This window comes from Pteronotus mesoamericanus, unplaced genomic scaffold (assembly GCF_021234165.1).
Source record: "Pteronotus mesoamericanus isolate MK-2021 breed Mesoamerican mustached bat unplaced genomic scaffold, CSHL_Meso_final contig_182, whole genome shotgun sequence".
Lineage (NCBI taxonomy): Eukaryota > Metazoa > Chordata > Mammalia > Chiroptera > Mormoopidae > Pteronotus > Pteronotus mesoamericanus.
The window spans coordinates 31756656-31782972 of NW_026555078.1; the positions used below are offsets into that span (position 1 = coordinate 31756656).

The following is a 26317-nucleotide window of genomic DNA, read 5'->3' on the forward strand; positions in this document are numbered from 1 at the left end:
CTGATTTGGCCAAACACTTGATACAGTAGACAAGCTATTCATGGAGATAAGACAAGTACTAAACATGGCTGAATAGTATAGTAGAAATCGGAATATTTATAAGGTTAAATGATCACACCCTAAAGATGTCACTTAGTGGTTTAGAAAGTATCTTAATCAATAATCAAATGATTCTGCTCTTTGCCTGACCTTACTAACATTTTAATCAATTACCTAGCTAATGATAAGACAAGCTTGCCAGTTTATAATTTGTTGAACACAAAGATACACTGAAAGAGGAGAACAAAGAACAAACCAACTAAATAATGTTTCATAAAATAAGATTTTTATTGTATCCTCTGCTACCAAACCCTTTCAGTTCCATAACTGAACAGCAGGAATTCCAATATGAAAGAATATTGTATTACTTCAGTCTACAGACTTACCTCATTTATTCAGTTAACTGGTTTTCATTAAAGTGGCTCTTGGAAAGAATTTTTCCAACATTGGCCTTTTCTGGGATTAGTGATTGTTCACCTGAACACATAAAATAAATTTTCTATAAAGAATGAAATTTCAACATTATTTCAGCCAAAGACTCACTCAACAATTTATTCAATACAGTGGTTTCCAGTTGAAATACATCATGTGTATTGATGTACTAAACACATTTGGATAAATCCAGAACATTTTGCTTTGTGTACATATGCCAAGCAAGAGGAATGCAGAGCTATTATCATCTCTTACAACTCTTCAGGTTTTTCTGCCTATGTTCTATTTCCACATTGCTTAAAGACTTGTGTTTGGCTTTTATTCCCATAAAGGTTATTTCTGTACCACAATGTGACTTTTAAGTGCAGACTGAATGTAACATAACCCTGAGCTCCAATAATGTTGAAACTGGTGAGGGAAATGGTAGAAAAAGAATGATACCTCACCTGCCACTACCAAGTTTTCTCTTCCTCCTTTGGCAAGTACAATATGCTTTCATTTTAGCACATTACATTTTATGTTCAAAGTGGATTTATTTACTTTCAAATTGTGTTTATACTTACACAGACCAGTCTTCATTGCTAGATCAGTATTTCTCTACGTGTGGAAACTGACTGGTTGGGATGGAATGCAGCATAATTTCCCATTAAAATAAATGAAAGTACATTTTCATGTAATAGCTTTTCACAACTTAGCAGCAAGATTTTCAAGAATGAAAGTGACTCTGGCTAGTGTGGATCAGTTGATCAGAGCATCATTCTATAGACCAAAAGGCTGCAGGTTCGATTCCCGGACAAGGCATGTGCCTAGACTGTGGGGGGCTGCAGGGTTCAATCCCTGGTTGGGGCATATACCCTGGTTGGGGCATATAAGACAATGCAACCAATCAATGTTTCGATGATTCTTTCTTTCTCTCTCTCTCCCTTTCCTCTCTAAAAGGAATTTTAAAAAATATCCTTGAGAGAAGATAAAGAAAATTTTTTTAAACAATGAATTCAAGTCATTGAACAAATGATAGGTACATTTAATTCCCAAGTTTCAGACAAACAACAGAGTTCAGGCAGCAACGGTTACCAGTCCTACCTCAAAAAAGAAAAATGTCTTCAGCCCCAATTGGACTAGCAAGGGATACCTGTACTCCAAAATAGACTAAAGAAACACAGGATGAGTGAGATCCACTAGCAGAAATGAGAACAACACTGTACAGCTTAAGGATTTTAATTGATTGTAATCATAACAAATTAGTGTGATACTAAAATCAGATTTGTTCTAAAGTTGAATTAACACCCAACAAGATTTTGAAAGGGCAGATTTGAGCAATGGAAGGGAAGAGATCACTAAATTAGGGTACTCAGGATATATTCAGCTAAACTGCAATTAAAAAAGAAAAAAAGACTATAATAGGTAAAAATAAAGAAAAAGAATTCCAATAAGGATGCTTCTATTCCAAACGCTTTAAATGACAGGTGAAACATGAAAGATTATCAAGAAGACATGGCTAAACTCAAAACTAAGATAAACATCTTCCTGAGACTAAGATAAACATCTATGTGACACAGAAAAAAATAAAAATTCAAAACAGTAGCCCATACCTCAGATGGACTGTAGGGAAGAAAGAGAGGAGGAGATAAGATGGCTAGATAATGGCTCTATAGCAAGCGTATATCATAAATTCAACTCCTACAGATAACAGCAACAGAATAGAACCAGGTTTTCTGCTTGACACCAAGGGATGAGGATGAGAATAAAATTTGTACAGCTTGGGTGGGTGGAGCAAGGAGAAGGAGAAAGTTGGAATGAGGAGAAGAGAGGAAGAGAGGAAAGATGTACAAACAATAATTAGGCTGCAAACCTATTACCTAGAGCTACAGCTTTATAGAAGCTGAGGCTGGAGAAGAAAACATCCAGTCCAACAGCAAATTTAAATTTAACAATAATTCCTGAATATCAAATATCAAGCCAGTATTCACACTTCCCCAACTGCTTTGTAAATATTTTTTCAGTTATTCTGTTGATTATTTATTTCTTGTCTCCTTTCATACATCATCCCTATATCTCTTATTTGGTTTCTTACAATTCTTAGAATTCTAAAAACCAGGTAGTTGGGTCCTGCAGAGATTCCAAGTATGAATTTTGTTGATGGCATACCCATAGTAATAAATAAGTCTGATGTCTTTTCTATTTCCTATGAATTAGTAGTTAAATTTAAAGGCTAGATCAGGATCAGGATTATGACTTTAATGCAAGACTACCAATATAGGTCTATCAAAATAGGACAAAAGTAAACAGAAGCAATATTTAAAGAGCTAAAAATTTTCCAAAATTGAAGAAAGATCTGATTCTTCAGATTATATGTATATACACTAAGTACTAGCTGGATACACAGAGGTTCACCCACACAGTGCACTGTAGTAAAACTGCAAAATACCCAGTACAGAGATACTACTTGGTTGTAGTAACTAAAACTAATAGCTCAAAGAATTATTTTTTAAAGTCTACTAAATTTACAAGTTTGCCCATAAAAAAGTGAAATGCTAAACAGCAGAACTTTGGAAAAAACAGTATCATAAGGAAGATAACTCCTTCTTCAAGGAAAAGTTGTGAAAGACCGCATAAAACTTTATCAGACTACATGCAAGACTATCTTATAACACTGAGGAACGAAAGGACTTCTTAAGACACAAAGTACAAATCATAAAAGGAAAATAATAATAAATTCAACAAACTTTAAAATGTTTAACTTTTATTAGCAAAGACACCATAAGAAAGCAAGACAAGCCAAAGTGACAGACATTTGTGATACATAATCAGCAAAGAATTAGTATTCAGAACATTTAAAGAAATACCAATCAAAAAGAAAAACCATCCAACAGAAAAATAAACAGTGATTCCAAAGAAAAGGGAACAAAAATGGCCGGCAAATATTTGAAAAGATACAGAAATGCAAAACTTACAAGATATCAACTGATACCCAACATGCTGTCTGACTTTAGTATTTGTCGATACTAAGCATAGGCAAGAATGTGGAGCCTCCACACATAAACATCAGTAAGGGGAAAAAAACTAATACAATACATTGGAAAATAATTTGGCAATACTAGTAAGGCTGGAAATGTACCTCTCCTACAATTCAGCAATTGTACTCCTAGCTAGATATAAGATCCAAAACAATTTATTTAAACTGCAAATCTCAATTCATTAGTGGACAGAAAAAACCAACTTACTGGGGTTTGATTAACAGTCTTGTTCTTAATGAATCAGACTAGCATCACAGATTTTTTGCCCAACAAACTTGTTATATATGTGTACATGTGATAATGTACTGAGTCTAATAATGCAAAATTTACTTTTTTACTGGAAGCGATAACAAAATGTTTTTAAAAAGTCAATCTTAAAAACATGGATGGATGCAAGTACACCAATAGACCTGTACAAGGTGTTCATGGAAGCACTGTTTATAATAGCAGAAAACTAGAAACTATCTAAATGCCCACTGTCAACCTTTTAAAAGAAAAAGTTAAGTGACTCAGCTAGCAAAATAAAGTTTATTCAAGAATAGCAGAGAAATTGCATTTCAGGACAAACAAGCTATGGCAGATCACAGGCAAGTCCCGAAAATGCAGGGAACATTCTTTCACAGAGAAAAGGAGGAAACTGTGAGGGGCTCTTCTGAACAAGAGTTGGCTGGAGAAGAGCAAGAGTTCAGAGTTATTGTAGCTTTTCATAAGTTAGGCTGTTGCTGGGCAAAGAGAAAAATCTTCCTTCTTCTGGCTGGGGTATGTAAAAGTAAGTTTCAGTGAGTAGTACATGTGTGAGAGCACTCTCTTCATTGCTTCTCAATTCCATTTTGTATTATTTTCAGACCATCAACAGGCAATGAATAAGTTGGAAAATATTCGTACAACATAATTCTATGCCACAGTGAACATGAATGAATTAGAACTATATACACCATGATGGAAGAATAACAAAACCATAAAGTTGAGGGGGAAAAGGATGTTGCAAACAAACTCATACAGAAGGATCCCATTACAAGCTCAAAAACAAACAAAAACAGAAAATAATTTAAAAATATACACAGATGTGGCAAAATTTTTTAAAAAGCAAATGTAATGAAGACAGTAGTTATCTCCGGGGGAAGAACATATAAAGAAATAAATAGTTAGGATAATGTTCCTGAACTGGGTATTAGGTATAAGGCTGTACACTGTGCCTTTATTCTCTGCCTTACACACATTTTATAAGTACTACTCCAAGTGTACTTAATTTTAAAGAAAAAAATTTTTAAGTGCTGAAGGAAAAGTAGACAGGTATTTGGAACACAGGTATTCATTTTATATTTAATCTTTAAACTGTTTGGACACATTCTATATATTCTGGTACACCTGAATCATTCAATATTCATTTTAATGTTCAACAAAAATATACTAATTAGGAGAATCAAAATGCAGAGCAGTGAATGGAAGTCACACTGATCTCCTCCCAGGACCAATCTGGAATTACAACTAAATTGTGGAGAAATCACCTGGAACAAACAACCGAACAATAGCGAGAGAGAAGCCTTAAAACCTCGGACAGACAGAAGGGTCAGCTTTAGCACAACCTAGCTGTTAAGGAGTGCGGTAGAGACTCGAGAAGGTGGGCACGGCGCCACGGGCAACAGCACCAGAAGGATACTGAAACAGCACGTTGGATCCCCCTGAGAAAAACAGGATCTAAACCATAAATGGGGATCTCCAGCCTACAGCACCACAGTACACAGATAACAACCAGCTGTGAAAAACGGCAGGATTGCTCTTTGCCAGAGACAGGCAGCTAAAGATGCAAAGGGCCGTTTAAGGGGCCAACGAATAAATTTTGATTTGCAGCCACTTACCCTGGGCTCTGGCAAAGGCAGGGACAGAGTGGGCTAGAGACACCAGAGGAGAGACTGGGGAAGTAGGCTTTGAGGAGAGAACTAAGAGAGTAGCCGGCGGGATCCCAGTGCTGACTCATCCCTCATACAACAAGCGCCATCTTGCTCAGGCAAACCATTCCCATGAATGGCGAGAGCGTGACAGGACACAACAGTGCCACCACCAGCAGGGACTTGGCCCTAGCCCAGTAGTGCTAAAGCCTGACTGCTGAGTATCGAGTGGCAGTCACAGGCAGTAGGTCTCTGGCTGAAGGGGCACACAGTAGTGTAGAGACACTTGAGGAGAGACTGGAGATAGAGGCATTGGGGAAGAGAATGGAGGGAGTAGCCAGCGGGACCCTGGTGTTGACTCCTCCCCTATATGGCAGCAGCCATCTGGCTCAGGCAGAGCACTCCTCTGAGCGGTATCAGTGTGAGAGGACCCAAAAACCCCACCACCAGGAGGGGCTCTGCCCCACCCTATGCTGTCTAAGCCTGATTGCTGAGTGCAGATTGACTAGATTAACAACTGAAGAAGACAACCACAGACAATAGAGTAAATTCCTAGAAGTCTTGAATAGTCTGCTTAAGGCCAGACAGGGTCAACATCTGACATCATCAGAGGTAGATCCAGAAAGAAAAAACAGCGGTCTCCTACCATAGAAGTTCACACCACAAGTCAGGAAGTCAAGACACATCAATTTAAGAAGCGAAACAAAATAGAAGAATCTCACAAATAATAGGAAAACAAAGAAATACCACCCCCCATCAAAGGGAAACGAGAATCCCCATAAAGAGAACTAAATGAATAGAGGCAAGTAAACTATCAGATATTGAGTTCAAAACAACAGTTCTAAGGAAGCTCAGTGAGCTCAGAGAGAATTACAAAACACTACAGAGAAACTATGAGGAACTTACTGCAAACTGTATCAGCATGAAAAAGGACACAAACTATCAATAAGAGGCAAGAAGAAAAGAATACAATTTCTGAATTGAAGAACACAGTAGAAGGACTCAAAAGCAGGCTAGATGAAGCAGAGGATCAAATCAGCAAGCTGGAGGGTAAGATAGAAAAAAGCTCCCGGAAAGTGCAAGAAAATGAAAAAAGACTCAAAAAGAGTGAGGAGGCATTTAGAGAAATGCAGAACAACCTGAAACATAATAATATCTGTATAATAGGGATACCAGAAGGAGAAAAAGAAAAGCAAGAGCTAGAGAACTTGTTTGAAAATGTAATGATGGAAAACTTTCCTAACTGGAAAAGAGAAAAAGTCACAAGTCCAGGAAGCACAGAGAGTCCTATTCAAAAGGAACCCAATGAGGCCCACTCCAAGACACATAATTAAAATGGCAAATACAAAGACAGAGAATCCTAAAGGAAGCAAGGGAGAAAAAGGCAGTAACATATAAGGGAGCCCCGGTAAGACTAGCGGCTGACTTCTCAACAGAAACACAACAAGCCAGAAGGGAATAGCAAGAAATGTTCCAAGTCATGAAAAGCAAAGGCCTGCAACCAAGACTGCTCTACCCAGCAAGGTTCTCAATTAAAATGGAAGGCAAAATAAGGAGTTCCCCAGACAAAAGAAAGCTAAAAGAATACACCTCCACCAAACCAGCATTGCAAGATATGCTAAAGGGACTGCTTTAAGAAGATGAAGAAAAAGAGTCTGTAAATATCCAGTTCCTTTCACAGTCATCAATACTGGATATTACCAATATTTTTAATACTCATTAATCTGATTGTGAAAATTAGGTGTTATTTTGTTACTTTATCTGTTGAAACTAAACCTGTTTTTGTATATTTCTTGCCTATTTCTATTATTTTTAAAAAGCATTTTTTTAAAATGACTTTTTGGTATTCTTTATCCATTTTTTGACTTTTTTTTAAAATGTTTGTAGACTTTTTTCCCTAAAAAGAAAAAAAAACTATTAACCCTTTTTTAGATATGTTGCAAATACTTTCCTATTCTGTTACTTGTCCTTTAACTTTTTCCTATGTATATTACTATATAGTCTTAAAATGTTAATATGGTCATATTGTCAAAGTTCTACCTTATAGCTTCTGGGTTTGAATATTTTACTTAGAATAATAAAAATAATATTTGGTATTTTCTCCTAAAACTCCTTAGATTTTACATATTGATTTTTAACTCACCTGAATATTTTTTGTATAATGTGTGAAATGGGGCTCTATATTTGTCCAAGTAACAGTTGTTCACGCACCTTATTTGTTGAATAAGCCTTATTTTCCCCATTGATTTGAAATATCAATTTAATCATATATTACCTTGTTAGATAGATACGTTTGTTACTGGAATGCTCACTTTATTTCATTGATCTACTTGATTATTTCTGTGCTGGTGACATGTTGTTTTAATTGCTGAGACTGTATAATGGATTTAAATTTTTTAATATTTTATAATGGATCTTGACATTTAAAATAAATAAAATCTGCATTGGGAAAAAAACAAGAAAGAAAGGAACTCCTACCTTTTGCAACAACCTACATGGAACTGGAGAATATTATGCCAAGTGAAACAAGCCAGTTGGTGAAAAACAAACACCATATGATCTTACCTATAAGTGGAATCTATTCAACAAAATAAACTAATGAGCAAAATAAACCACAGGCATGGAAACATGGAGCTGAGTGAAAGTGAACAGAGGGGATGGGGAAGGAGGACAATGGTGGAAAGAAAGGGAAGGGACTAGACAAAGAACATGTATGAATGACCCATGGACATGGACAACAGAGTGGGAATTAACTGCGGGAGCAGGGGGTGGGGTGGGGTGGGATGCATGGGAGAGGGAAAACTGAGAACTGTAATAGAATAAACATGATTTAAAAATAAAAATAAAATTATTCACAGACGTTCACTCCAAAAAAAAGATAAGTGGGAAGGGATACACATAAATTAAAAACAGACAAGCAAAGAGGCATATATTTCCTTGCTTCTTAAATTTACATAATTACAATTATGAACAGTGCCTAATACCTCAGAAAGTTGTACTTTGGAATAACCCCCTCAAAAAAATTAAAAGCAAATGTTTTAAAATAAGAAACTACTAAAATTTTACAGAAAACACACAGGGTTTTCTTGAGTTAGCACAAATCTACCATAAGAAATCAGACAGACATAGTATCCAAGAGTAGTAACTAAAACTTCTCTCTACACCAGTAGTAGTATGTTATTTTAAATGCTGCTGGGACTTTTTGCTTAAATGAAGATTATATGAAACTAAAAGTATATGGAATATAATTACCTGATTACGTCAAGTAAATAATGCTAGAAGAATAGACAAGAATTAAGCCTTTCTCATTTTACAATTTATATTTATAAAATATTTCTTTTCTCCTCCCAATAGATAAGGTAATTACATGTAATTCCAAGGCTAATCTTAGATATATTTTACTTGAAAAATACTCCAAAAATTTCAAGCTCAGAAATACGTTTTTGTTAAATTGAACTATATTCCTAATTTTACACCCCCCCCCAAAAAAAAATAACTAGGGAGCAGAAGAACTAGGCCACTTTAACAAAGGACCAATTTAAACTTAAAATTATAAGTAACATCTAAGTCAAAGTGGAAGCCATTTAAGAAATTATTCTCATTCATCACCAACAGTGTACCAACCATAAAGATTAATACACCACAATACCTGAAAATGTACTCAAAAATGAGAATGCGAAATGATATGACCAGTTTGAGAAATCACTTCCCAGAAACCATGACATTCAGCCAACCTCAGACATCCAGATTATAAAAACTATGTAAAATAATTATGGAGCATGTTTCAAATGAACATCACTTCCCAATAAACTAGGGAAGTACAAGTCATAAGCACAAAAATGAATTCAACCTGTGTGTGCATATACTAAAGACTAAAGGAAACATTTTATATGTTCAGCAACGTAGCATTCAGAACACTGGGGGGCTTTCAGTGTACATCTTAGCTTGTTCAAATTCATTCCAAAGATAACTAGATCTAAACACTCAATCACTAAATTATTTATGTACGTATTTCACTCAGAACATTTACATTATTAATCAACAAGATTAACTGGTACTAATCACAGAAGTATTTTTGCTGAAATTTGTGTATCAAACTTTGTTTTACATTCAACTTTCAAGAGTAAACTTGAAACACTTATTCTTGAAACCTCACTTTACATGTCATTCCATATAAAATAACTAGACACGCTAATGGAGGAGGATGGCACAAATGACAGGTAAATGACAAGTAAAGTAGAAGGCTATTGAGTCCTATTTTCAAACACTGGGCAATTCACTATTCATCAAATTCAGCACTACCTAAGTACCAGAAATACAGTTTACAGTGAAGAACAAAATTCCTGCCTCACAGTGCTTATATTCTTTATAGGTGAGACAGATATCAAGCATACAATTAAACAGGCATATATAATAATGTTAGGTAGTGATTCATCGTGCAATGAAGAAAAATAAGGCTAAGACAAAAAAATAGAGAGGATATGCTTTTTAAGGTAGGGTGATCCAGGCTGGCCTTTTTGAGATAGCTGTTGAGCAATGCCTACAAGATAACAGGGCAGTAACTCATAATGTATATAAACAAGAACTGAGACTGAAAAAATTATTTCTTGGAAAATAAAAGGATCATAGCCTACCTACTGTTTTCTATATAAACATTTTATAGCATTTTATTTTAAGTGGCTTTTCCCATTTTCTCCATTTGGAAGACTTAAAGTCTTCAAAAGTGTGAATGCTCTAACTCTAGGGGTAAAAAAATGTTTATAACCTTAATGTACCTTTCTAGCCCCTAACATCAAATAACTGTACATGGACAGTACTTTACTTTTTCCAAAAGCATTCTTACAAAATCGCTCAATTGGTGAAAATGAGCTTTAGAGATACTAACTACATCAGTTCAAATTCAGGTTCTTCTTATTTACTCTATCCCTTGAACAAATTTTTTAACCTGCCTCCAGTTTCCACCAACTAGTACCTATCTCATAAGGCTGAGAGAATTAAATGATACTGTACATAAAGTATTTACAGAGCCTTACAGCAAATAAGCATTCTGTTAGCTATCAGTTATGTAGCAACTACTAAGATAACATAAGCAGGGCAAATGAGTCTCAGACCCGTTAAGTAAGATAGGTAAGTTTACACATACAGTAAGTGGTAATAACTAGCAAAGCTATATTCAAACCCAAGCTCTTCAGACTCCTTAGCACGCATGCTCTTTTCACTACATCACACATTCTATAATTGAAGAACTAAGCAACAAGAAACTTGCATAAAAACTTTAGAGTTAACAAGGTCGAAGACCTTAGGTCTACTAACTCACGACTTCCAACTTATTATACCAGGCTAGACTGTTTCCTTGAAACTTAAAAGACTCATGTGCAAGAATAAATAACTGGCCAACGTTTTCCAGTGAACATCAGGTCTCTTGATAGACAATATATATGAAAATCATGTAAATTCTGATAATTGTAGATGTTATTCAGAGTAAAAATAAAGAAATGTAGATAAATGACATTTTCCTGTACTATCATTAAGCAGCTGGGAACTTATGGCCCCTATAAACCCATTCAATATGGAAGCTAATTAAAGGACCTCTCACTGAATTAAATGACATTTTTCCCCTTGATAAAAATACATGGACTGATGTCTATAGAAAGCTAATGATTCTGGCTAGTAGTCTACTCTCCTGTGCACTCATTTATTTCTACAAATCCATCAAATATAAGAATATAAAGACAACAGCTGTTACTGCTATGAAAACTTAGTTAAATCCTATGAAAGGCCTCAATGAAGTAATGGAAAAATCTAGAATGACTTTAAACTTGGAAAGTTTCTAGTACCTACATTTTCATTCCACTTTAAAGGAACCAATAGTAGAAATCATCAACAAAGCTTTTAGGGTATGATTTACAGAAAAAAGATCAGCCCCCCCTGCCCCCACGCCAAAGAAGAGAGATTGATCCACATAAAACAGACAAATGTTTTCAGTTAAAACAAAACATTATGGTGTGCAGATATTTTCCGTTCTTGCTTTAATCAACTTTTTCAATTACCTAACCAATGGGCCTAATCACATGGGGCTGGCAAGAAGGTCTCCACCACACTCTAACATCATTCTCTCTACCAAGGGTTCCCAAAAGCCCCAGTGCCACTTTTATTCTTTCCGACTGTTCCTAGGAAAAGAGCAAACTACATGTGTCCAAGAATGAGGTATCCATCACAGTAAGAAACTGCAGGATAAGGATTTAATTCACTTGTCATTAATAAATCTTCATTGAACACATGCTATATGACAAGCATTGTCCTAAACCCTCAATAAACAAAGCAGACAAAACGTCCTGCCCTCATAGGGATCACATTTTAGTGTGAGTTTGAGCACAGAGAGAAGAAACAATAAATACAATCAACAGAATTTATAGTTTGTTGGAATGTGACAAGCGCTATATAGTAATGTACAAATCATAAGTAGGGGAGTGCAGCTTTAAATAAAACAGTAAAGTAAGACAGACCTTTTGAAAAATACTTTAAAAGCAAAGATTTGAAGGAGACATGAGAGTCAGCCATGCAAATACCCTAAGGAAAAAATGATCAAAGATGGCGCAACAACCAGTGTAAAGGCCCTAGCCAGCCAGCAGGGCTGAAGAAAAATAAGCAGGGGGGTCAGAATAGGTGCTAAAAGGAGGGGTGAAGGGTAATGGGGAAAGCAGGAGTACCCAACTTTCTGAAGGCCTTGTAGGTCATAAGGACTTCCTAGGCTTTTACGCAGCATATGGAAAGTCACTGCAGAGTTTTGAAGAGAGAAGTGATATGATCTGGTTGCTATGTTGAAAAAGACTGCAGAGATAGAAGCCGCGAGACCAGTTAGGAGACTCACTGCAAAAATCTAGGCAAGAGATAAGAATGGCTTGGACCAGCCTAGCGAGCAGTGGAGGTATAAAGAAGTGACTTAATTCTGGATATATTTTCAGGATGATACAGAGCCAAGAATACCAAGTCAAAGAGATAAGTCAGGGATGACTCCAAAAGGTTTTTTGCCTGAATGCTGGATGGAGCTGCCATCAAATGATATAAATTGGACTATACCTAAGGCAGGTTTAAAGAGGAACATGGAAGTTTAGTTTGAGTTGACTACTTAATGTTCAAGTGGAAAGGTGGAGTGTGGCAGGAAAGTCAGGGCTGGAGATACAAATATGACAGCCATCAGAATATAGGTATTTAAAGCCATGACAATGGATGAGATCACCCGGGAAGTACAAAATGAAAAGTGAACCAAGGACTAAACACTTCAACCTAAAGAGTAGAAAACGAATGAATCATTAAGACAGTATGAGCAAAGCAATCAGTAAGAAGAGAAATCCAAAAAGCAATGACTTGAAAAGGGGAGTGTAAACAGTTTCACTTAGTAAAAAATCACTTTGCTGAAACCAGACTTAAGTTAAGGTTAAAAGTTCTTAATAATCAGCCCTGGCTGGTGTGGCTCAGTGGACTGAGCGCCAGCCTGCGAACTTAAAAGTCTCTGATTCGATTCCCAGTCAGGGCACATGCCTGGGTTCCAGGCCAGGTGCCCAGTTGGGGACATGCAAGAGGAAGCCAGTCGATGTTTCTCTCCCTCCCTTTCTCCCTTCCTTCCCCTCTCTCTAAAAAGAAAAAAAAAGTTCTTTATCAGCCTGTACTAGTTAAGATGGTATGTAAAATAACTAAATTATAACTTTTTTAAAAAGTTGAGTATTTCTAACAGATTTCCTAGGAATACTATATTTCCTATTGGGGTCTCTACTAAAAGTATTCTTAGTATTAAAAGTATATTTTGCCTATTTTATCTTTGTAACAGAAAACCAATTAAAAAGCTGTACAATTTAAAAAAATAAAAAATAAAAAAAATTTTAAAAAGCCTGAACATTCACACTGCCCTCTCTCTCAAAGACTGAAAAAACATTTAAACACCAATTCAAAAGCCTGGCATGCAAATAGTTATAAATTCTTTACTTTCCCTTTTCTAGAGCTCAGATACAGAGGCTAAATTAATCAAACTACTTGGTTCATGGCACTTAAGGTTCTTCCATTTAGCTGAAGGCACCATTTATAGAAAAAAAATAGTTTATATTCTTATCTAAACCAACATCCTTACTTTGATTTGCACATAAACTGCATTTTTAAGATCACGACACCTGAAGTCATGTTCACAAAACTGAAAGGATGCAATGAAACTCTAATCTATTAATGCATAAGAGTGACCGTCAACATCATTTCTAAAGAAACAGTTATTTGCTTCTAGCCTCTACATATACTTCGAATTTACCTTCAAAAATAACTAAAAACAAACAGTTTCCACAGAACAGCCAGTTTATAAAATGTTATTCTCAAATATTTCAATGTTTTTGTAAAGCATGGTGTCACTATATTACCTTATAACATTAGCTCAGATTCCTAGGAAACCCAAACCTTCCTGAAGTCATTAAGATTAACTTTTATTAAAATTTAAATTTTTTACAAAGTACTGTGTAATCTTTTAGGTTAAAATTTCCTTTGCCATAAGAAACTATAATACACATGAAATTAAAAATAGATCTTCAGTATATTTCAAGTAAAATTCAAGTTAAGAACTTACTGATAGTAAAAATCCTAAAACCTTTAGAAGTCTCAAAGAAAAATCCTTCACTTAAGTCCTTTAGAAAAGCCATAGACTGCTATTTGCCATCTAATTATTAAAATGTTCTCCCCACTAAAAGCAGATTAAAGCTTATAAACTAGCAGGAGGCTTGGGGTGAAAGACCCAAGAAAACACACCAAGCAGTAAAGACTGCTGGTATTAAGGGAGGATACAGGAAAAATTAAACTGGAAACAAAATCATATATTAATGGCTCTTCGTAAGGTTGACCCTGAGTCATCAAGGTTAAAAAATACTCAATATCCTTTATAATTTTAAAGTGTTTAATACAGTTAAGAAAATTTTCCATTAGGCTTTGTTATATTTTAAGTTTCTGTATGAGTCTCAGAAAGGTAAATAAATAGAACACCTCATTCTCTGAGCTCACCTGATAGAGTACTGCTATGACTGTCAATGCTACAAAATTAGAAGAGATCCTAATTTAACATGGGGGCAGGGGTAATAAATGAATTTATCTTAGAACCTACAAACAATAAGGCCCAGATATTTCTTGCCAAATCCTTGAACTAAAGGGGTTGGGTGGAGCCCTTTTTTTTTTTTTTTTTTTTTGGGTCAGAGAACACAGTATGAAAATTTATATCAAGGCATGTAGACCCGAAATACAGATCAACTCAAGAGTGCTCCAGTATTATTCTTGGGAGGATCATTCCAGTCTCATCGACAACTGCCTTAGCCAAACTGGAGACAGTGCTACCAAGTGCCTACTGGGTGAGAAGTAGGAAGAACAAGTGCAACCTAACTAATTAGCCAGAACTCAAACTCTAAGTCCCTACACAATTCAGAATGTTCAGTACACTCCAAGGTGTTTATCTTTAGCAGGCTATGGGTGTCTACATTTTTCAGAGCATCTTAAAAAAAAGAAAAAAGAAAGAAAACTCACAACTTTGAACAGTTAACTTCAACTTCAGCTGTTAAAGCAGTGCTTATTCAGATACCTGCTAAGGAATCCTTCTTCTGGTATAGGCCTAACTACGAATTTAGACTCCTCCTTCCTCCTAGAAATAACATCTAAGATTAAACAGCCCACTCTTTAACCTAATCAAGGGTAGCTGGACGAGGTCAGGATAACGCTCCCCAAGCCAGTCTCTAGTGCATACATGCTCCTTCACGATCGACACTCGGGGCTGCAGAGCCCACACCAGGTGTCTGATTACCGAAAGCCTCTTCTAGTCTGCCAGCTTGGTTTTCTGCCGAGGTCCTCAACGCCAAAAATCTCATTGTTGGAAACTGAAGGGGGAGGGGGAATCAGTAAGGAAGACACACCCCTCAGGGAGAGGAAGGGATAACTTCCCTGGTCTCGAGACGGTCCACCTTCTTCCAAACTCTCCCTTCACCTGCTTTTCCATCCCTAACCGCCCCCGACCCAGAACCAGAGACAAGTACAGGGCGATGGGAGGGGGTACTGGGGAGGGGGCACTGGGAAAGGGGTGAGGGCCGGTTCACCAAGTATCAGGGGAGCGGCGAGGACTGAAATTCCAGCATGGCGTAAGCATGGCCCAGCTCCGGCCCAGGGACGCCGCCGGAGACGCGCTCCCTCCATCCACCAAGCGAGGAGGCGGTAATCCGCCTTCCCTCCCGGGGGCCCTTAGGCCCGGCTAAAAATAGGCTCCTCGGTCACCCCAGGGCCCTCTTCCGCCGACCTCGCCCTCGGGAGATGTCCCCGAGGGAGTCCTCCGCCGCGCTCGGAGGCGCAGCGGAAAAGCTGGGGTCGGGGCCCTGGGCAGCCCAGTGAGGCCAAGCGACCCTTGGACCCCGCCCGTCGCAGAGTCCCGACCCAAGCAGGAACCCAGCGGAGGAGACCCAGTGCCCGAGGCCTACCCCGCGGGCAGTGTGCGGGCCCCACGGCCGCGCCCCCCAACCGGTGCTGCCCTCCCGCCCTCCCTGGGACCCCGCGGCCAGTGCCGCCCTTGCCCAGCGGTCCCCAGGATCGGCTCCCGGGGCCGACGCGGCCTGCTTGCCCTTACCCTGCGCGACGGGAAAAGGAGACGGCGAAGACACAACGGCACAGTCACTAGTGCCCGAACCGCCCGCTCTGAGGCGCCGCCGGCGCAGTTGCTCAGGTGCCGTCGCGCCGCCCGGCACGGGGCGGGGCGGCCCCGGCACGTCCTGGCGTCTGGGCCAGCCGAGCCCGGAGACCAGCCCCTTAAAGGGACAGACGCCCTCTGCCTTGGCCTCCGCGCGGTCTGGTAAGCCCCTGAGTCCGGCTGGCGCGGGATTCTGGGGCTTTCCTCCCGAGATAACGTTCAACACCTAAGTGGAGGGTGGGAGCTCCAGAGTTGGAGGCTCCGCGGAACTCCTTCCATTCGTTAGTCTTAGTCTGTTCGTTTTCTCTTTCTCTCTCCCTCTCTCTACCCCCGCCCCGGTCCCCCTCTCCCTCTCTCCCTCTCTCCTGTCTCTGTCTCTCTCCCTCCTTCCCCCAAAGCTGGTTTCATCTTGCAAGGCCCTCCTGCCGAAGCACCACCTGGTCCTACACACTGGATGAAAAAAAAAATTTTTTTTTTTTTTTTGGTAACCGTTAGCAAATGGTACTCCATTTCACCCTGTCCCAGATTCTTCCCCAGACATCACTGGAAAAACGAACCATTTCTCTCCTCTGTCTCCAGAGTTTCTGAATACTCCTTCAGGCAACTCTAGCTTCAAACGGAGAGAAAAATTAAAAGCCGACCCAAATAAATTGTGTGCAGATATGAAGCTGTGTGTGTCTGCAGCTAGTGGGCATTCATTAAGGCGGGGTAAATTACTAGAAGCTGCAACCGAAAGGAAAGGTTGGCCAGAATCCTGCTTACAAGTTTGCTCTTTACTAAAAGGATGGCAGTGGTCTTCCTGGTCCACTGGCAAAGAAGATGTGTTGCTTATCGTTACATATTGATTATCAATCTCTTTCAGAATTCCCGGCACTGCCAAGAACATAAACAAAACACTACAAGTTCTCCTCAAAATTCATGACAGCTCAAAATGATTCCAATCCTTTGAGGGTGTGAATAAGAAATACATAAAATCAGGACTCATCAATAACACCTCCCCTTATATCCTAAGAGATAATAGAAGCAAATCTTTATGGGATGAACAGCAAAGCAATTTCTACACCAACAGAGAATTTCCTTTATATGGGCTGGCTAGAAGCGTACTATACATTTGTATTCTAATTATTGTTGTCTTAGCTTTCCAGAGCACCTCCAAAGGACAAATGAAAACTGAAGAGTTTGCAGTAGCCTGAGATGTTGAGAATTCTGCCAGCCTTCAGCCACTGTGTTCTCCAAACATGCATTCTGTCTTATTTTAACTCCAGAAGCGCCCTCTTTTTCCTTTCTCAGTAGGGTTACTCAGCACCTCAGTGGTTCCAATGCCCTCAAAGCAATTTATCTCTAAACCACTGGCTGTCTCTTGAGCGTGTGCCAGAGGACCCAGCTTTATTGAAGAATGATGCCACTAGTCTCTTAATACAAAGAGAAAAATGTGTCATTTCTATAATGGAGTTTAAGGACTCTTGATTAGCTTACAAACAACTAATTTCCTCTGGTTAGTACTAAAGCAGGTTTTAGGTTAGAATAAAACTTTCTGTCATTTTCCTAACTTCAGTAAAACCGCGGTGACATTTTAGAGGTACATTTGTACACAAAACAATAATGGAGTTTAGGGACATATTTACCCTATATATACAACTTTTTATAATAAGGGATTCTTATTTTTGTGTTTTATTATTTGAAACATAAATGTATCAACTGTTTCAGCTTTTCTGGGTGATCAAACTTTGACTTTTTGAAAAATAAGTGATCTATTTTTTCACATCAAAATAAAAATGATTTACTAAAACTCTTACGTATGGTAAGCCCTATTAGAAATTAAGAACCTACCCTTTAAGTTTTGAAGTATAGTATAATATCATTAGCTATAATTAACATATATAATTAGCCTAAGATATAATTAACCTTTGTTGCTGCTTACTACCCTTCCGTGTTCCTGAAACCAGCGACTAACTTGCTAAAACAGATTAGCACTCCCAGCATCTAAGGTACCTTTAGTTATAACAACTAAGAAATAAAATTTTTTTGAAACTATAAAGTATAAATCTGTTACCTAAAGAGTAGTAGCTCTTTCTCTTTCTCTCTTTTTCTCTTTTCTCTGCTCTTCTATTCAAGTCCTTTTCTTTGTGTTGTCACCCCACTGACCCTCACTTTTGGCAACCGTCAGTTTGATCTCTGTATCTGTGGGTCTGTTTCTGTTTTTGATTCATTTGTTTTGCTTTTTTAGTGTCTACATATGAGTGAAATCATACAATATTTGTCTCTCTGTGTCTGACATATTTCACTTAGCATAATCCTCTCTAGGTCCATCCATTTAGTCACAAATGACAAGATTTAATTCCTTTTTCTTTTTTTTAAGTCCTCACCAGAGGACACACTCACTTACTTTAGAGAGAGGAAGAAAGAGGAAGGAAGAGAAAGAGCGAGAGAGAAAGATCGATGTGAGAGAGAAACATGGATTGGTTGCCTCTTATATACATACAAGCAGGACCAAACCAAACCTGCAACCTAGGCATGTGCCCTGACTGCCCTGACCACCCAGATGGGGAATCAAACCTGTGGCCTTTCAGTTTACAGGATGATGCTCCAACCACCTGAGCCACCCAGGCCAGGGAAAATTTTCACTCTTTTTATATTCTTCCTATATCCACTATGGTGAGAGTTTTTACCGTAAAAGGATGTTGAATTTTGTCAATGTGTGGTTAAATCTGGTTTGCTAATACTTTGTTAAGAATTTTTGCATCTAAGTCCATCAAGGATATTGTTCTATAATTTTCTTTTTTTGTAATGTCTTTGTCTGATTTTATCATCAGGTAATGCTGGCTTCATAGAATGAGTTTGTAAAAGTTCCTTCCTCTTTAATTTTTTGAAATAGTTTAAGAAAGATAAGTATTAAATCTTCTTTGAATGCTTGGTAGAATTTACCTGTGAAGCCATCTGGTCCTGAACTTTGATTTGTTCGGAGGTTTTTATGGAGTTTTTTTGTTAGGTTTTGTTTTTTGTTTTTTTTTTTAAATTGCTTCGGTTACATTGGTAGTAATCCATCTGTTAAATTTTGTGTTTCCTCCTGGTTCAGTCTTAGAAGGTTAGAAATTTATCCATTTCTTCCAGATTGTGCAACTTGTTGGCATATGATTGTGCTATTCTTTAATGATTCTTTGTATTTTTGTGGTAACAGTTCTTTCATTTTTTTTTATTTTATTTATTTGACTACTCTCTTTTTTTCTTGATGATTTTGACTAAAGATTTGTCAATTTTATTTATCTTTCAAAGAACTAGCTCTTAGTTTTAGTGACCTTTTCTATTATTTTTTAAAATTTCTATTTCATTTTTTTCCACTCTGACCTTAACTATTTTCTCCCTTCTGTTTACTCTGGGTTTTGTTTGTACTTCTTTTCCTAGTTCCTTTTGATATAGAATTAGATTATTTATTTGGGAGTTTTCTTGTTTCTTGAAGTAGGCCTGTATAGATATAAACTTACCTCTTAGAACAGCTTTTGCTGTGTCCCATAAATTTTGAAAAGTTGTGTTTTTAGCCCTAGCTGGTGTGGCTCAGTGGACTGAGTGCCAGCCTGTGAACCAGAGGGTCATCAGTTCAATTCCCAATCAGGGCACATGCCTGGGTTGTGGGCCACATCCCCAGTATGGGGTATGTGAGAGGCAACCACACATTGATGTTTCCCGCGCTTTCTCCCTCCCTTGTCCTCTCTCTAAAAACAAATAAATAAAATCTTTGGGAAAAAAAAGAAAGAAAAGTTGTGTTTTTATTTTCATTTGTTTCAAGATAAATTTTTACTTTTTTTTATTCTCGCCCAAGAATATATTCTTTTTTATTGATTGTAGAGAGAGAAGGAGGTGGGGAGAGAGAGAAAGAGATAAAGAAACATCAGTGTGAGAGAGAAACATCAATTGGTTGCTTCCCATATGCATCCCGACCAGGGATCAAACCTACAACCTAGATATGTGCCCTGACCAGGGATCAAACCCACAACCTTTTAGTGTATAGATGACACTCCAGCCAAATGAGCCACCCAGCCAGGGCAGTTTTTGATTTGTTTGATTTCCTTTTTGATCCTTTTGTTGTTTAGTCTCCACATATTTGTGTTTTTCCAGTTTTCTTCCTAAAGCTGATGTCTAGTTTCATGCCATTGTGGTCAGAAAAGATGCTTGGTATGATGTCAATCTTACTGAATTTATTGAGGCTTGTTTTGTAACATAATATGTAATCTATTCTGGAGAATATTCCATGTACACTGGAAAAAAAAAATATGTATTCTGCCTAACCACTGTGCTATACACCCGAAACTAAAATGAAATAATATTAAGTGCAAATGATGATTGAAAAAATAATAATAATAAAAATAAATAAATCAAATATGTGTTTTGCAGGTTTTGGGTAAAATGTTCTATAAATGTCAATTAAGTCGATCCAGTCTAATGTGACATTTAAGGCCATTACATCCTTATTAATTTTCTGTCTAGATAATCTATCTATTGATATGAGTGGGGTATTAAAATGCCCTACTATTATTATATTACTGTGGATTTTTCCCATCATGTCCATTAATAATTGCTCCTCCTACACCACTGCCATCTTGGACCTCCTCTCTCTCTCTCCCTCAATCTACCAGAGAGCAATTTGCTTGAGACTGCCTTCTGACATCTAGCATGTAACAACTCTCTTTTTCCTGAATTTTGGAAATGTTTTAAAGACATGCAGTACACATCTCTCCAGGAGATAGAAAGAAAACCGGCTATTCCTGTTTTGTTTGGGAAAGACTTCCCAGAAGTGAGGAGTTATGTAGAGATTTGAGTAATAAGTGAGTAACAGATTACACCTCTTGTACCACCAAGTTGGAATGGCAGAGATGAAAGTATGTTAGAAACAATTCCCAGAACTGAATTTAAAGGGAAGATTCCAGGTCCACCTTCTCTACACAAATAATGGAGTGGGAAAGTTCATAGAAATATCTGCAGCTGCAGATCTAGAAATGATTGGCTATTCTAACAAAGTATCTGGCATATAACTGTGCTCATTAGAGGTCTACATTGTGCCCCCATTGACATGTAGTCTCTTTAAGTATATGGCATTGAAGTGCTTTCATCACAGACTAAAGGCAACTACAAATTATTTGCCACTCTTTGCACAAAATGGTGGGATCTGTGTCCCCTCCTCTTGAATCTGGGAGGACTCTGACTGCAGTGACCAATAGAATATCACACAAGCAACACTGCCAAGTTCTGGGCCCAGGCTTGGAACCGTTGATATTAGAACCCTGAGCTGTCATGTGGGAAGTCTAACTACTTTGCTGGAGAGACCATGTGGAGAGGCCGCAATCACATGGGGAGGGAGAGAGACCCAGTAGGGCCCAACCTTCCAACAGCCCCACCAACGTGCTGGATCTATGAATGAAGCCTTCTACTACTCCAGACCATCCACACCACAAGCTAAATACAAAGTGACCCCAGTCAGTACCACACGGAACAGAAAAATCACCCAATGAGGTACTGTTTGCATTTCTGACCCCACATAATTTTTGTGATTTTTTTGGATGATTTGTTGGCAGTAAAATATAAACAGAACATCTTTCCTCCACTTTTAAGTAGGTACAAGAAACATTAGTCTCATTTAAGTGGAAAGAAGTTTCCACTTCACCCATACAATCCCAAAACATCACCAGGGCCTTTCAAGGGAAATCTGGACAGGAATGGGTAAGAAGATAAAGCTACTTTGTAGCATACTTAATATTATTGAGACCATCTTAACATCTCCCATCTTCAAAGGCTCTTCAGTGATTAGAAACTGGTGAATTCTCTGAGGAAAGAGAAACCAGTACGTTTTGTGCATTTGCACTCTGTGGTATTTAATGTACATTAGCTCATACAATTGTCAAAATAACACTGTAGTATAGTACTAGACTTACACTGAAAAACTGGCTCAAGGACACAGAGCTCAAATACCAGTGCCTGGACCCAGGTCTCTTTGACCCCAATTCCCATACATGTGCGCCCAAGATACAAACCTTAGGTATACAAAAAATTAAAATATGAGTTTTTATTCATATACAGGTTTTACTTACCCATGATATCTTTTTGTTGTCATTAAAATAAAGAACAAAATAATAACATTAAGTTAAATTAGCAATATTAAAAATTGGGTCCTGATTGGTTGGCTTAGTGGGTTGGGCATTGTCCCACAAAGAGAAAGGTGGCCGGTTTGATTCCCAGTCAGGGCACATGCATATGTTGCAGGTTTGGTTCCTGGTTGGGGCAGGTGCAAGAGGCAACCATTCAATGTTTCTCTCCCTATCTCCCTCCCTTCCCCTCTCTTTAAAAGATAGATAGATAGATAGATAGATAGATAGATAGATAGATAGTTAGTTTAGATAGATATTGTCTGCCAACATCATGTAAACTCTTCTAATAGAATTTAGTATAGAAATATGTACACTTTGTTCTAGTAAACCTAGCAATTGGAAGAGGCAACCTTTAAAGCCTCTTTGATTGTTGCTTCCATGGTTTTATACACTTCTTACAAAAATTTTGTTAAATATTGAATTTGCAATCACAAAATCTGGTTTTGCTCCCCAACTCTGCTCCTTCCTCATTCTGTGACTTTGGAAAAGTCACTTCACTTCTCAGCGCTTTAGTTTCTTCTCTGATTAACTGAGGATAAGAGTACTTAGCTCCAAGGGTTAATATGAGAATTAAATAAGATCGTGTATTTTTAAATATTTTAAAAATGGTACTACTGGTTCTTACTCAATATAAATATTAAATAAAGCATTATTAAATACACATAATAACTGTCATATTAGCTGCTCTCATATATTGTATATAAGTACTGATTCTAACAACAATCAAATAATATGTAATTATGCTCATTTATAGTTGAGAAACCAGGGTCAGAAAATCAAGTAACTTGCTTGGGCCAAATGGCTCTCAAACTCCACAATCCATGCTTCTTCCACTCTGCCAGATTGCCCCACGTACCAGCAGGCCAGTTCATAACCTGCGCGTACAGCATAAAAAGAGTTGACATCTTTCTATTCGCCTCAGACCAGATACATAGAAAGTGTTCTTATCTCTTAAAACCTTTCATATTAATTCAACATCCTTCCTCAGACAGCTACTTTAGTGTTTAAACATTTACTGTCCCTCACTGTTGTGTAACTCCACTATGTTCTAATCTCGATCTTGGACATATTTTTAAATGCATGCTCGTTGTTAAAAAACACCTGGCAAATAAAAATAAATAAATAAGAGAAAGATATATATATATATGCACATGCATATATGCATATATAAAATCGCCTACAGACTCACATTTAGAGATAAGCACAGGTCACATTAAATTTCTTCCATTTTTAAAATCTGTGCTTATTTTTCTTGTAGTTATGATTACAAATACCAAATGAAGTAACATGCAAAAATTTTAGATAACATCTTGTTTATTAACATCTATTATTTCTGACTTTAAGATTAACTCATGAAGTTGGCAGTGATATTACATATTTTAAAAAATAGAACAAAAAATGTGATGTTATTCTTGATTGGATCCTCAAGCAAAAAAAAATTTATAAAAAATATTTAGGGTACAAATTGGGATTTTTTTTAATATGGACTGGGTGTTGGATAATGTTAAAGGACCATTATTAATTTTTTTAGGTGTAATAATATATGTACTTGCAATGTATAGAATACCTTTATTATTGAGAAACACCACTGAAATATTTAGGAGTAAAAATCACAATGTCTATAACACGCTTTCAAGTAATTTAACAAAAACATATATAGGTAAAGGAAATATAGAAAAATGCCAAAATTATTGAGCTTAAGAGGTAGGTACAAGGTATACATTGTACTGTTTTTCAACTTTTCTCTATTTTTACATTTTTTCACAATAAAATGCTGAGGAAAAATCCAAAAGAAACATAGCTATTGTGGAAAATTTGCAAAAAAACAGAAAAATGTTAAGACAAAAATTGGTATGATTTTAAACCTTATATCTTTGTCAAGCTCACATTTCTTGAAAAATACTTGAAGAATTTATTAAAATCAATCTTGCAATATTTTCCTTTCTTTAATTCAATTACTCCCAGGTCTTATTTTCCAGTTCTCTCCTCATTTTTGGGGTCCTCACTTAACATTTTTCATGGCACTCTTTAATAGTTGATGCTACATTTATAGTACTAAGAGATTAAATAATGTGCAGGGTAAAAGATTAATTCATAATTCCTTAGTCCTAACATGCCAAGTTTTATTTGTGCAGTAGGTTTGATCAGTTGATGAATATCAGCTAGTCAACGAGGCCTAAATTTAAAATGTGGTCAATGTGCAGGCTGCCTAAATGTCACATGGGGGAAAAACACACCTCTCTTTCACCACTAGTGCTTACACAAGTTCTGCTCTAACCACCACGTTATGGGGATGAACCATGGCTTGAGGAAGCAGTCAAGAGAACACTGGTGTTTCAGCTTAAACCATTAGCACTGCTGCCCAAATAATTCTTAAGAGCATGACCTGGTGAGGGCAGATGAGTAGCAACAAATCAAACCAAGCCAACATGCATGGCATCATGTTAGGTGTTTGAACATAAAGTGTGCATTTAAAAAAAGTTTTGTTCTCCAGAATGGTGCATACTTTTTAAAATACACTTCTGTGTGTTGGCTCATATTCAGCAACTAATGATAACTCATAGATCCCAGTCAGTCCTTACCCAGTGTTTTTTCTCCCCATAATATGACAATTGTGTAATTAGCCTTTCCCTGGCTTTGTTCCATTTATTTCTGACCATGTTTCCAATTTACCAATTTCCTTTGATCCAGGTCAACAATTTTTAAAAGCCATCTCTTGGTATTTCCATATATTGTTTTAGAAATTTAATGTTTATGAGAAAAGGTGAACAGATTGCAAGCTCCATTGCAAATCATCATTCTGTGAAGGCTGCAGAATAATAACTCTGGATGCCAGCTCTCATGACACAGAGCTCTGGATGGCAGCCCTCTCAGCCTCTTCAGGGACCTCACTCCATCAGCAATGCCCTTTCTGTCTCCATTTTAACCTTTCTACTCTATCAGCCGTTAGTGCATTTAGGGTTCTCTCCACTTAAAGGAGAGGGAAAAAAGTTCCTTCAAACTCCAGATCACCCCATATACCCGATCCCCTGGCAAGTCAGGTTTTTGGTTGATTGGTTGGTTGGTTGGTTAGTTGGTTGGTTAATTGGTTAGGTAAGAGACACTAACTTGACTGCTTTTTCACACTACCCATTCACTCACTCCTCAAACTACTAGAACCTGCTTCTGCACCCACAATTCCATTCTGAAACACTTCTTAAGGAAATCACAGTAATCTCCCTGCTGCTAACTGCAGTGGATCTGCTTGGTATTTACCTAATGTACTGTTAGGTACCTCTCCGGGTACCTCTCTGTCACATGACACCACTAATTACTTCTTAAAATGCTGCCCTTTCCTTGACTTCTGTGACCATACCCACAGGGCATCCACTCTGTAGTCTTTTCCTGCTCTCTAGCCTAAAGCTCCTTCTCGGTCTCTTTGTGAGTTTAGTTTCTCTATCACTTTTTTATTGATGTTCCCTAGGGTGCCAGGCTTGTACCTTTTATTTTCTCACCCTTCAGTCCCTCTCTGGTCTTATTTTATAAAATATGTCCCCTAGTGAAAGCCAAGTTGCTGCATTTTGCAACCTCTACCACCAAGAGAAAAGCATCTGTATTACCATTCTCCAGAGAAATAGAACCAATAGGATATATATACATATATGGTGGGGAGATGTTTACTTAAGTAATTACTGATTCCTTAATTCACATGATTGTGGAGACTGGCAAGCCCAAAATTATGCAGTTGGGCAAACAGGCTGGAGACCTAGGGAAGAGTCAGTGCTGCTGTTCAAGTCCCAAGGCAGTCTCCTGGCAGAATTCCCTATTCTTCTGGGGAGATCTAAGTTTCTCTATTAAGGCCTTCAACTGATTGGATAAAGCTCACAAATCTTGTGTAGGATAATCTGCTTTACTCAAAGACTGCTGATTTAAATGATAATCTCCTCCTGGCTGGTGTGGCTCAGTGGATTTTGTGCTGGCCTGCAAACTAAAGTGTTGCAGGTTAGATTCCCAGTCAAGGCACATGCCTGGGTTGGGGACCAGATCCCTAGTTATGCAACCACAGATAGATGTTCCTCTCCCTCTCTTCCTCCCTCCCTTCCCCTCTCTCTAAAAATAAATAAATAAAATATT

At 37.7% G+C, this 26317-nt stretch overlaps 1 protein-coding gene across 11 annotated transcripts in view; it reads right to left on the reverse strand.

Annotated features, from left to right (window-relative positions):
- Nucleotides 1-16135, reverse strand: part of KTN1 (kinectin 1) — a 118647-nt gene extending 102512 nt beyond the window's left edge. For 9 of the 11 annotated variants that reach the window (XM_054567529.1, XM_054567527.1, XM_054567526.1 and 6 more), the window contains exon 1: nt 16008-16135. The gene's annotated coding sequence lies outside the window, so the exon portion shown is untranslated. Of the gene's footprint in view, nt 1-425; nt 445-15197; nt 15582-16007 lie in introns of those variants that run through there. The other 2 variants (XM_054567520.1, XM_054567519.1) reach the window with 2 other exon arrangements.
- Between the last annotated feature and the right edge of the window lie 10182 nt (nt 16136-26317).